The sequence below is a fragment of the Eurosta solidaginis genome, chromosome 3 (genome assembly GCF_040869045.1).
Source record: "Eurosta solidaginis isolate ZX-2024a chromosome 3, ASM4086904v1, whole genome shotgun sequence".
In the NCBI taxonomy this organism is placed as follows: Eukaryota; Metazoa; Arthropoda; class Insecta; order Diptera; family Tephritidae; genus Eurosta; species Eurosta solidaginis.
Window position 1 is genome coordinate 256,543,650 of NC_090321.1, and position 13,206 is coordinate 256,556,855.

Here is a 13,206-nt window from a genome sequence, read left to right on the forward strand (position 1 = left end):
TGACCAACGACTTTGCCGCGGCCGCCTTTCCCGCAATATCTACTGGGTATATGTTCAGCATGACGTTCAGTGCCAAGGTAGGCGTTGTTCTGAGAGCGCCACTGATACCGATCAGCGCCGTCCGTTGCACTGACACTAACATTTTGGAGGTGCTCGCCGTGTCCAGTGCTTTCCACCAGACCAGCACCCCATATAGCAGAATCGGTTTGACCACCATCTCATAAAGCCAGTGTACTATTCTTGGCGAGAGTCCCCATCTCTTTCCGATAGCTCCTCTGCAGCAGTACAAGGCAATGGCGGCCTTCCTGGCCCGATCTTCCACATTGGGTCTCCAGGACAGTTTCTTGTCCAAAACAATCCCCAAATATTTAACCCTATCAGAAAGTACCAACGGTACCCCTCCAATCGAGGGAGTTCTGAAATCGGGCACCTTATATCTTATATACCTGCACATAATCTTCGACACTTTGGTTCCACGGCTTTTCTGCTTGGTCGATTATGTGCTTTTCTCGTCTTCATTTAATCTCATCCAATCTGATTGCGACTTCTACGGTACAAGGTTCGAGGGATACGTTCTGTTTAGCTAGAAGTTCCGATTATTTTCAGGTATTGCTTACACTCTATTACGCCTTTGTATGTTGCGCTATGAGAGATTACCGCATTAATTACCGCTTGGCTGTCAATATAAATATTGACGATGCTGCAGCTTAACCTACTTTATTCCTGTGTATTTACCGCTGTAGTAATGGCTACTACTTCCACCTGAAAACACTACAGTCATCTGGTAGATTGTTGGAGCTGTTTATTTCCCGACCAGCGCAGTATACTGCTGACCCTACTCCTTTCATTACTTTGGCACCATCGATGCCATAGCATAGGGTAGGCTTAACAGTCGCTGTAAACATTTAATGCGAGGGGGAGGGAGATAGACCCCACGTGCACTATTTTACATGTATAAAGTGCCGTCGAAGCTTTCTTCACTATCTGTACCACGTTGAACTTCCAGTAGTGTTTAGAATGATTCCTAGATATTTTGTACAAGGTTTTTCCGACAGGGTCATCCCTCCTAGCTTAGACCTAGTCCGATTCGGGACTTTATACCTCTTAATCAATAAGACCATCCATCCATCTTCTCCGCATTGGCGCTCAACCCGACATAAGATGTCCTGATCCATTAAATGTTCGAAGGCTCTTTCATTTATGACAACTGCAACGTCATCCGTGTACACCGTAAGTTTGGCGGGTCCTTCATCCAAACGCCTTGGCAGTTGATTGATGACCAGCGTCGACAGAAGATGTGATAGCACCCTACCCTGCAGTGTGCCGCTGTCCACCCTGTGTCCCTATACAGCCCCCACTGCCAAGTTATCTCCCTGCAGTTAAGCATATAGGTGATCCATCTGGTTGAGGCTGAATTTACTTCAATGTACTTAAGTCCCTCCATGATCGCCCTGTTTAAAGACATTGTAGAAAGCCCAGTCAATATCTAAGACTCCTAAGGCATACTCCTTATATTCTAAGGCTTTCTCAATGTTTATAACCACCCTATGCAGTGCAGTGTCTACAGACTTGCCTTTGGCGCATGCATCTTTTGTTTTGTAGAACAGTTTTTCAGCCATGTTGGACTTTATATAAACATCTATCAGCCTCCCAAAGGTTGTGGAAGAAATGATGTTAAGATAATTCGTCTATAGTCTTTGGGATACATCTTCCCTGACTTTGGTAGGAAAACGACACGAGCAGTTCCCCAGTAGTTGGGTGCATGATTAAGTCTTATCACCCGTCGAATGGTATTTTATGCCATCCCACGATCACTCTAGTTGCGATATGCAGCATGACAGAATATACCATCTGGATCCGGCGATTTAAACTTAAAAAATATCAATCCCAAATTCCCTTTTCGTACGATTTTTCTAAATATCTCATCTCGTACGCCCCTAGCGAATCTTTTTGTACCGTGTCATAGGCTGTCATCTACCTCTGAAATAAGTTTGAAATTTCAAGTCTCTAGCTCATCGAGAAGTTACTTAAAAGCTGTTTTGAAAATTTTCAAATTATTATCTAATTATTTCGAGCCGTGCGCTACCTAATGGATTTTTTCCTTTTGTTGCATTGTCACGGTGTTCTGACGTATGTGTAAAGTTTCACGTTTGTAGCTCAATGAGAAGTTACTTAAAAATCGATTGCAAGATTTGTATGACAAGCGGACAAACATTCAACCGACCTAATATAAAGGAAGTAACAAATTTTTTTAATTGGCTTTTTTTCAGAAAATTTATTGAAAACCCATATATTTAAAAAAATTAACAATATTAGACAAGTTGTCATCAAGATATAAAAATGTAAAAAAAAATTAAAAATTTGTATGTTCCTATTGGCTGGAAAAAAAATTTTATAAAATCATAAACGTTTTTTCAACGATAACGGGATGAGTTGGCATGAAATGCTCCATGCGAATGTGTGGCTGTACGCATGAGTCATTGTATGCGCAAAAAATGTTCACTTTTGAATTCTCAATTATAAAAGCTTAAATATGAGCTTTTGTAAGTAGTAGAGCTTTTTTCCTTTAATAAGTTAATAAAATGCGTTGTAAATGTTTGTAAAGCTGATACGCATGTGGGTGTGTGCGTGCCGTCTAGCTATAGGTATAGTATGGCGTGAAGTAGAGACATTAACAGTGCAGCTTACTAAGGGCCAATAAAGCCGTGCTGGTGGCCAAAAGTCATAAGTCAAAGAAAACTGTACATACGATTTTCCATCCTAAACATGGTATCGAAATGGAAGTGACTGTTCATCCGGACAACCCTAACGACTAATTATGGAACGATTCAGTTTGGGTAGTGCCACAACTTTAATACTGATGGCGTCTATTCAAAAGTTGCCGGTGGTCGATTTTGTTTTCCATTGCCCCATAGTGCACATGCTCTAGCATTCGGTTACAATGGTTGATTGTCATGTATTAGACTTTTTGTGTGTTTATTGTGCCACTGCCATTGGTACTCACTCTGCTGCAGCTGCATCTGTTTGTGGCAGACCATCGAAATCGTTCTGTTGTGGTTGATAGCTTAATGCCGACCTCATCGAATTTCGTCTGTATGCAAGTTCTCCTTTCGATTTCGATTTCGATTTCGTATTTACTTTTATTGAGTCTAATGAAGTATGAGGGGGAGGGAGAGGGGAGGGGAGGGGCGGTAGAGCTGTGTGTCCCATATTGATTGCAGATAAGTGTATAAAGACGAGCGCTTAGGCATATATCAACTAAATTTATTGACATAAATACATGCGCACGTTAATATTTTTATGATGAAGACACAAGTTTTTAGTTGCCTTTTTATACTCAGCTGAGCAGAGCTCACAGAGTATATTAATTTTGTTCGCATAACGGTACCCTGTAACGGCATAAACTAACAGAGATAGATATAGACTTCTATATATCAAAATGATCTGGGCAAGAAAAGAAATTAATTTAGCCATGTCGGTCCGTCCGCCCGTAAACACGATAACTTGAGTGAATTTCGAGATATCTTAATAAAATTTGGTATGTAAGTTTCTGGGAACATGTCTCAGATCGCTATTTAAAATGAACGAAATCGGAATATAACCACGCCCACTTTTTCGATATCGAAAATTTCGAAAAACCGAAAAAGTGCGATAATTCATTACCAAAGAGGGATAAAGCGATGAAACTTGGTACGTGGGTTGACCTTATGAAGGTCTGTAAAATTTTGGGCAATGGGCGTGGCAACGCCCACTTTTAAAAGAAGGTAATTTAAAAGTTTTTAAGCTGTAATTTGGCAATCGTTAAATATAGCATGATGAAATTTGGCAGGAACGTTACTCCTATTACTATATGTGTTCTAAATAAGAATTAGCAAAATCGGATGACGAACACGCCCAGTCTTTTAAAAAAAAACTTTTTTAAAGTCAAATTTAAAAGAAAATTGAATATCTTTACAGTATATACGTAAATTACGTCAACATTCAACGACAGTAGTCATATGGTGAAAAAAAATACAAAAATAAAAGAAAATTTCAAAATGGGCGTGGCTCCGCCCTTTTTCATTTAATTTGTCTAGAATACTTTTTATGCCATAAGTCGAACAAAAATTTACTAATCCTTGTGAAATTTGGTAAGGGCATAGCTTCTATGACGATAACTGTTTCCTGTGAAAATGGCCGAAATCGGTTGAAGCCACGCCCAGTATTTATACACAGTCGACCGTCTGTACTTCCGCTCGGCCGTTAACACGATAACTTGAGCAAAAAGCGATATATCTTTATTAACTTAGTTCACGTACTTATCTGAACTCACTTTATCTTGGTATTAAAAACGGGCGAAATCCGACTATGACCACGCCCACTTTTTCGATATCGAAAATTTCGAAAAATGAAAAAAAGTCCATAATTCTATACCAAATACAAAAAAAGAGATGAAACAATTGGATTGGTTTTTTGACGCAAAATATAACTTTAGAAAAACTTTGTAAAATTAGTGTGACACCTACCATATTAAGTAGAAGAAAATGAAAAAGTTCTGCAGGGCGAAATCAAAAGCCTTTGGAATCATGTCAGGAATACTGTTCGTGGTATTACATATATAAATAATATATCGGTACCCGACAGATGATGTTCTGGGTCACCGTGGTCCACATTTTGGTCCATATCTCGAAAACGCCTTCACATATACAACTGAGGACCACTCCTTTTGAAAACCCTCATTAATACCTTTAATTTGATACCCATATCGTACAAACACATTATAGAGCCACCCCTGGTCCACCTTTATGGCGATATCTCAAAAAGGCGTCCATCTATAGAACTATGGCCCACTCCCTTTTAAAATACTCTTTCATACCTTCCATTTGATACCCATGCCATACAAACACAGTCCACGGTTACCCTAGGTTCATTTTCCTAAATGGTGATTTTCCCTTGTTTTGCTCAAAAGCTCTCAGCTGAGTATGTAATGTTCGGTTATACCCGAACTTAGCCTTCCTTACTTGTTTTAATTTAATTTGCTTAGTTACAATATTCATTAGCTTTAATGAGTGCACTTTTTTGTTCCCAATTTTTTTTTATGACTTAATTATTATTAATTTGTATTTATTGGATTGATCTTGAACGAAGTGAATTTAAGGTAACTTAAGCAAATAGGAGTAATCTTGCTGGAGTAAGAATTGACCCAGTACCTAATGAAAAAATGTCGCGTAGAGGCTGTTTTTGACAGTTTATTTGTCATCCCCGTTTCGCAAAAGCTCACGCCAATCGCGAGCACAAAGGGAGATCAAGTCTTCCTCTACCTGTCTCTGCCAACCGAGTGGGTGTCTCTGCATTTTCTGATACTGAACACGGGCTCGCGATTACATGGCTCTTAGTTCCATTTGTTTCGAGCCCGGGTTTTTAATTTTTTTTGTTTAGATATGGTACTGGTATTTTTGTTATTTTAACAAAAATTAGTTTATATAAGTGTACTAGAAGACCCGGCAGACGTTGTCCTGCCCTAAATTTTGCCTATCTGCATACATTTTAATACGCTTTTTTCGTCTGGTTCTGCCCTCTCCCCTCTTCACTTTTTCCTAATCATTTATTCACTCCTCCCTCCGTCTTTTTCGCTTCATCTATCTCCATCTTTGTCTCATTCTATCTCTTTCTCAATCTCCTTCTCCTTCCCTCTTTTCTCTTCTCTAAATTTCTTCTCATTCTTCTGTATCCCTTATTGCCTGTCCCAGAGGGTGGTATGTATTTTATTCCAACCCCGGTCCCAGTCCCACTCCGAGTCTCAGTCCCACTCCGTCTCTGGATAGTATATTACCCTGTACTAAAGCACTCATCAACAGCTTTCATTTGATATACATATTGTATAAACACTGTCTAGGCATTCACTGGCCCACGATTTGGCCTATATCTCGAGACCCTAGTCACCCAGGGGTATAAAAATTACCCTCTACTAAAGCATTCATCAACAGTTTTCATTTGATATCCGTATTCTATAAACACATTCTACGGGTACCCGGGTCCACGTTTTGGCCTATATCTCGAGATCCTAGTCACCCAGTCACCTATCCTATATTTCAAGTTAGATCAAACTACACACGGGGTGCAAAACAAATTCAAAAACGGTTCAGTAATTTAGGAGTCCATTATTTTATTTTTTTTATGTAGTCATTTGTAGTAGATATTAGTCATGATGTGACATTCAACATATGACTTCAGAGCTATGTCAAATTATAAGTAGTTTAAGTAATAATATGACTACGCTAGCAAAAGCATCGAGGTACATTTGTGCAGGATCAGATCACACTAGTGGCCAGTATAACTCTAAATTCCCTGTAGTCCTCTACGCCCAGTGCTGTTGTACCGATGCTAGCTAGAAGATCTGCGGAACAGTGGCTCGGGGGATTGCTATGGCCCAGGTCGCAGTTGATTCTAATCTTAAAATAATTCGAGCCAATTGCAAGTAAGGTCTCGGCAGTCATAGACCAATCTCAATCGCATCACATTGACTCAGGGCGTTAATAGTCACTCGTCTAACCGAGTAGATGTCCATATCAGCACTGAAACATCCCATTCATCGCATCTTCACAATCGACAGATTTTGTTAGGAAGACGCCACAGTGATAAAGGAACTTGCAATTTTGGCTTAAATCGATATCCTTGCAGGAAGTCTCTCACTAACCCCCATTACCAACTTCAACGCAATCTAGCTAAGTGGCTCACTGTCCCAGTTGAGTCCCTCGCCTCAGCTGTCAGAACATAATAGTCTGTCTAACTAACTAACTTGATTGGCGCTCAACCGTTTAGACAGATGTGGCCGTTGCTTCTCCGCTGCGCTAACTGGCGCCAATTGGTAACAACAAGGGAATTTAAAATGTTTTCCACCTATGTAGTCCTTCCAGCGGAATGGCGGGTCCCGATAAAAATACTTTCTTAGCCTGAGCATCATCTTTAATTCGCATTACACAGCCTAGTCAGCGTAGGCGCTTTGTTTAAATTCGCTGAACTATGTATGTTGATGTCTGCTTAAATCTCGTTCAGCTCATCATTAAATTTTCTCGGCTCTCGCCGTCACCAACGCGTAGAGGTCCGTAAACTTTTCGTAAAACTTTTCTCTCTACCATCTGATGTTGTCGTGGTCCATGCTCATGCACAATATAGTAGGACGGGTACGACAAGTGACTTGTAGAGCATTATCTTCTTTTGCCGAGAGAGGACTTTACTTTTCAATTGTCTACTCAGTGCAAGTAGCATTTATTAACAAGAGTGATTATTCGCTGAACTTCAAAGCTGATGTTGTTTGTGTCAATGTTGGTTTCCAAATAAACGAAGTCTTTTACTAATTCTAGGATGATTGCCACTCCACCTATTTCTCATCTCGTATCCTAGATATCTTCGTGGTTCCGTGAAAATACCACTATGATATCGATAGTGGTCAGGTACTTGTCTAGTCACGTAGCCGGCCACGCTGCACCGGGAACCAAGGTGCCACGGCTCTAGTGCAATATTCAAGCCGGTAGCCGGCATCTCATATTGCTCTTAAATTATTGTAGGTCAGGGAACATATATATGTGATGAATCCGCGCCAGTTCAAAGCTTCATCGCATATGATTTGTTAAATGATGCAAAAAAAAAAAAATCGTTCATGTCATATTCATTCATACATATCATATCATCTGTTATAACGCTTGATAATATTTAATCACATGTGACTACATCACATCACGTCAAATCACATCATTACCTCATTTTGGTAGCAAAATACGACAAATTTTAAAAGTTTTTAAATATAACGAGACATTCAGGTATTTCGAGATGGCATCATCCAACACAGCAAACATATTTCTTTAATGTGTGAAATTCTTTTCGGGGTCTTATAAGTGATATTTTCCTGAAAATACTCTTAAATACTCACATGTGTATGTTAACTGTGTGCTTTAGTATTTCTAGCATTACCAAAAATATAATTACTTATTTGTTATGACAACGGTAAAAAAAATAAACAAAACACAATAACAATGCTCGAAAGGCGAAAGCAACAATTGCAAAGCGTGCATATGTACATACATGTAAATACACACCACATGTATATTAACATTTAAGTATTCTTAAGTAAAATTATATTTATTTACGCATGTTTGTATATATTTCTTTGTTAAATAAAGCTTTTATTCATTTCACATTTCATACATTTCCCCCTGCAGATTGTCGCTGCCCTACTCGCTACACAAAAGAGGTGTGCTTGTGTTCCACCATCGATGAGCAATCGTCTGAGGCATCTGGTCAGAGTCACAGTACCAAAGTGACGTCATAAGTATAATAGTAGGTACGTACTACGTAGTGAACTCGTTCATACGGAGCAATAAATACAAACGTTGACAGCAGCAGAGGCAGTGAAGAACAGTGGATCAAAATGGAAGGTTAGTGTTTATTGTCGTGTGCCTTAATTTATCATACGATACGTAAAATTTGTTTTTTTATACTCAGCGTGCTTTGTACACAGAGTATATTAACTTTGATTAGATAACGGTTGGTTGTACAGGTATAAAGGAAACGAGATAGATATAGACTTCCATATATCAAAATCATCAGTATAGACGTCCGTCTGTCCGTTAACGATAACTTAAGTAAATATTGAGATATCTTCACCAAATTTGGTACACGAGCTTACCTGGACCCAGAATAGATTGGTATTGAAAATGAGCGAAATCGGATGATAACCACGCCCACTTTTTATATATATAACATTTTGGAAAACACAAAAAAACTGATTATTTAGTAAATAATACACCCAGAATGTTGAAATTTGACGTGTGGACTGATATTGAGACTCTTGAAAAAAATTAAAAAAATTTTTTTTTAAATGGGCATGGCACCGCCCTCTTGTGATAAAATCAATTTTACAAATATTATTAATCATAAATCAAAAATCGCTAAACCTATCGCAACAAAATTCGGTAGGGAGGTTGCCTTTACTATAAGAAATGCTTCGAAGAAAAATTAACAAAATCGGTTAAGGACGAAGCCCACTTTTATATAAAATATTTTTAAAGGGGTCGTGGATGAATAAAATAAGCTATATCTTTGCAAAAAAAGAGCTTTAGATCAATGGTATTTCATTTCCCAAGTGGTCCTATAACAATAAATAGGAAAAATTCAAATCTAAAAAAATGGGCGTGGCACCGCCCCTTTTATGACTAAGCAATTTTCTATGTTTCGGGAGCCATAATTCGAAGAAAAATTTACATATCGTAATGAAATTGTGTACACATATTTTCCTTACAGCAGAAAATATTTCTAGTAAAAACGGACGGGACTAGAATGATAAGCTATAACTTAGCAAAAAATAGTTTTAAATCACTGATATTTCACTTATAAAGTTTTATTGTAAGAGGAAATGGGGAGACATTTTTTTTAAAGGGGCGGTGCCACGTGTTTGTAGAAAAGTAATTTATCTGAAATGAAATGTACAATTGAAGCTCACGCTGAGTATATAATGTTCGGTTACACCCGAATTTAGACAACTTTACTTGTTATATATAAGCTTCTGGAATTTAAAGTAGTTTGTGGGTTTAACCTAAGATTAGAAAAAAAATTTCAAATATATTTTTTTTGTATACTGGATGTTTTTTCAAGTTGCAAGAAAACCACTAAAAACCGTAAATAATCTACCGATTTCGACCAATTTTCTAGATATTTCAAAGGTGCTCAGACAAGCTGTTCTAGCACATCGAAATATTTTTTTATTTTTTTTTTTTATTATTGTTATTTTATTTATTTTTTTTTCTCGGACGTTGTGGCAGCGCACTGCCCTCAAGTGGCCCGATGAAACCAGGCTAATCCTGTTTTTTTTGTTTTTTTTTTTTGTTTTTTTAATTCATACATACTTTTTTTTGTGTTTTTTTTTTGTACTTTTTTTTGTAACCTAATACTTATTTATGTGTTATTTATAATTTTTTTGTTACCGAGTCTTTGAGAGGCAGTGGCTTCTTAAGCGCCGAGATCCAAAACCGCTCAGCTACAGAGAAACTCATCACCTTAGAAATATAGATACACAAAATACAATAGACTAAAAGTATAAATATAATTTTTTAATTATTAAGAGAAGATAGAACCGTCTTTTTTATGGCAAAGAGCGAGTCCGAAACATCAATTATTCTCCAGTGAGAGTTATAATCTTCACACAAACATAGAAAGGGTTCGTGTAGTTGGAAATTGCTTCTGCATTGTTTAAGAATTATAGGTTTATAATGCCTTGAAACTCGGCATGGAACATTCAAGTTTACTTCGTTCAATAGAAATGGGCTTGAAATCGATCCATTTAAAAGTCTAGCCATAAATAGTACACCTAGTATTTCTCTACGACTTGCAAGGGTAGGAAGATTTATTAGTTTTAATCGATTAGTGTAAGGAGGAAGATTATACGGAGAGACCCATTGAAGATTTCTAAAGGAAAAAAGTAAAAACTGTTTTTGAATTGATTCTAGTCTATCCACATGAACTTAATAACGCGGATTCCAAATTATCGATCCATATTCTAATATCGGCCTCACCAATGATGTAAAAAGGGTTTTTGTAACGTAAGGATCACTAAACTCCTTTGTCCATCTTTTCACAAATGCTAAAACTCCTCTCGCTTTATTGACTCTGGCATTAATATGAGGGTTGAAACTAAGTTTGCAATTCATTGTAACTCCCAAGTCGACAAAAACATCAACGCTTTCCAGAGTTTGGCCGTTAATTGTGTAGGAAGCTGGCTGTATGTTCCCACGTGAAAAACACATGGATTTACATTTTTCTATGTTGAGACGCATAAAATTCGCATTACACCAAGTAACTAAACGATTTAAATCCGCCTGGGGTACAGAACGTTCTTCAACCGACGCGTATGACTTAAAAAAGTTTACGTCGTCGGCATACATTAAAATTTTAGAATATTTTATAGTTGTGGAAACATCGTTTATAAAGATCAAAAACAGAATAGGACCGAGATGGCTGCCCTGAGGCACACCGGAGGGAACATCGATGACATTCGAACAAATGTTTTTAAGAATGACCCTTTGAGTTCTACCGCAAAGATAGGAGGAGATCCAGCGAGTTAGGTCAGGTTGAAAACCAAGCAATTCGGGTTTATAAACAAGTAATGAATGGCGTACATTGTCGAATGCTTTGCTGAAATCAGTGTATATAACGTCGGTATGATGATTGTTTCTAAACCCATTAAAGACGTGAGTTGTAAATTCAAGCAAATTGGTTGTGGTTGATTTGGCTCTACAAAAGCCATGCTGAGAACTATCAATGTAGAAATCGAAAATGTAAGGTGATTAGTAACGATTGCTTCGAAAAGCTTAGGGATAGCGGAGAGCTTTGCTATTCCACGATAGTTTTCAATAGACGACTTGCTTCCTTTTTTATGGAGTGGGATAAGAAAAGATTCCTTCCAAGCCGTCGGGAAAATGCCATTTTTTAAAGAGAGGTTAAACAGATCAGTAAGGGGCTGGTAAATGTATTCCGCACATTTTTTAAGAAAACATGTTGGGATCAAATCGGGACCGTATTTGAAGGATTCTTTTAGGGTATTTAGATGTAGTAGAACATCTTCAGGCAGCAAATGTGGGGCATATATTGAGTTACTAGAATGAAGCTCATACGGATAATTTGTAGGTGATGAATCAACCACAGCAGAGTAATTAGAGTGAAAGAATTGAGCGAAGAAGTTTGCGATCTCTTGATCGTCGCTGGAAATGCTATTTCTAAACCTAATGGCAGAATGAAACCCGTTAGTTCTGTGTTTGGAATTTACGAAATCATAAAAAGACTTCGGGTGGGAAATAATGTTTCTTTTAATTTTACATATGTAAGCTTTATAACACACACTTTTTATTAAGTTCAAAATACTTATGACGGAGAATAGCGTACTGTGCATAATGAGATTGTAAACCGGTTCTCTTATATAATTTGAATAAACGTGATTTCTTATTTTTTAAAGCTTTTAAATCTTTAGTAAACCAGGCTTGCACTGGTTCAATGTACGAGCATGTGCGTTTGGGCACATGTTTTTCAAATAAAGTATAAATGGTTTTATTAAAATGTAAAACGTTTTCCTCTACATCCTCTTTATATATACAGAAACGAACCGAGAAATAGCATTGGGATCTTTTTTTCAAATTTCGTTAATTAAATTCTTCTGTTTTATTTTTCGATATTATAAGAAAAAAGTTACGATTGCAATTGAAACTATGCAAACCAATCTCAAACACGTTTTTGAAAAAATTAAAACAATCGTGTACTGGAAGTTCTCTAAATAATTTTTTCAGTATGCAGTTTTGTAGCTCAATCAATTTTAGTATAACAAAGAGCAAGTTAAAGTCTCTCACAAAAATCAAAACGAATTTTGGGATACCTTTAACTTATATTTTTTTTAAATAAAATCATTGGGGATACAAAACTGCATTATCCAAATTTTTTTTTAGAAAATTTTTGTAAAATTTTCTCGAATTTTTGAATTTTTCGCAAAATGCTTTTAAAACTTTCAGTTACAAAATACATAGTTGGACGTGCTTTTTAAAATATCGAAAAAAAAAAATAAAATTATTTAATTCATAAAATGAGATAACAATTACCGCTTGGACCTTATCGGACAAATGTGCGCTTACGCCACAAAAGGAGTTTGGAATGCTTAAATCGGCTGATCAACCCGCTTAATTTTCGAGATCTGGGTCGAAAAAGCTTCATTCTGATTATTACTCGATTATTATATGACGTTGCGCTATCTCCCGTCCCACAATCTCTACTTGATTATGAAATAATTCCGTACTGTATAACTTTTGCTTATTCACACAACCGATAAGATGGAAATGAGTTTCATGAAATTCCAGATATAATGAACACGCACAATTCAATTATATTTGTTAATAACTATATTATTAAACAATAACGTACAATTCAATTATATTTGTTCAATATAAATTCAAAAAAAAACAAAAAAAAAAAACAATATAAAAATTTTCACATCAAAAAACAAAAAAAAAAACATGATATATAAAAACTTGAAACTCGATTTTTAAAGAATAATTAAAGTGTTAACAACAACAAGTATTTCATAACAACGTGTAGTAAATCCCTACAATGAGCATCACTGCTTATGACGATTTTTGATGATAAGGCTATGGAGGTCGTTAGTAAACTTCTTAACATTTATTGGCATAAATT